Source organism: Octopus bimaculoides, chromosome 16 (genome assembly GCF_001194135.2).
Source record: "Octopus bimaculoides isolate UCB-OBI-ISO-001 chromosome 16, ASM119413v2, whole genome shotgun sequence".
In the NCBI taxonomy this organism is placed as follows: domain Eukaryota; kingdom Metazoa; phylum Mollusca; class Cephalopoda; order Octopoda; family Octopodidae; genus Octopus; species Octopus bimaculoides.
Window position 1 is genome coordinate 2691297 of NC_068996.1, and position 911 is coordinate 2692207.

A 911-nucleotide genomic window follows, 5' to 3' on the forward strand; every position below is an offset into this window, starting at 1 on the left:
ATATATATATATATATATATATATACCAGAGTAAGCACATAAATGTGTAACCAGTTGGAAAAAAAGAGTACTCAAATACCAGAGGTAGAGTAATATGCTTTATTTAAAAGCAGCAGAAATATAACAAAAAACTGTTACTCAGAGTTTCACGTTCTTGTTCATTGGACACCGATGAACTGAGCACTGAGCTTTACAAAGGAGATGACTAAAAGTCAAGATACCTGATGCATTCCTATACTCAAGCAGGCTCATCCACAATGGTGCTGGTGTCACTTACAAAGCACTCAATTCACTCTATGCAGTGGTTGGTGTCTGGAAGGGCTTCCAGCTGTAGAAACCATGTCAGAACAGACATTGGAGTTTGATGTGGTCTGCAGCCTTAGCAGTGGCCAATCAAACCATCCAACCAATGCTAGCATGAAAGAAAAAATGTTAAGTGATGATGATGAGTGTGTGTACACACACACACACACTCACACTTACATATTTAATGTACATTTCTGTTAATGTCATGCTCCATATTTTGAATTCTTGTCTTAGTGTGTTTCTGGAATGTGGACCCCTGAGAATATATTTTTTCAATAAATCTTAGGGTTTATTCATTTGTGTATTAATTTATTGCTATACATTTCAATTGACATGTTTCTAGATTCTTTTTGTTTTTACCTATTCTTTTGTATTTTTGTCCTACCTTCTCTCAACACTTTTTTACATATTTATTTCTGCCAACACCAGTGTTCAACACTTCATCAATAAGCTATTTCTTTCTCTACACAACTCTCTCATTCCATTATTAATTACTCTACCCATTCCCCTGCCAACAATGCATCCACTTATCTGCTAGAGTTTCTCCTCTCTCTCTCTCTCTCTCTCTCTCTCTCTCTCTCTCTCTCTCTCTCTCTCTCTCTCTC

General features: G+C 36.6%; 1 protein-coding gene across 1 annotated transcript in view; it reads left to right on the forward strand.

Annotated features, from left to right (window-relative positions):
• Positions 1 to 911, forward strand: part of LOC106876559 (calcium uptake protein 3, mitochondrial-like) — a 332236-nt gene that overhangs the window by 240269 nt on the left and 91056 nt on the right. The gene's annotated exons all lie outside the window — the stretch shown is intronic.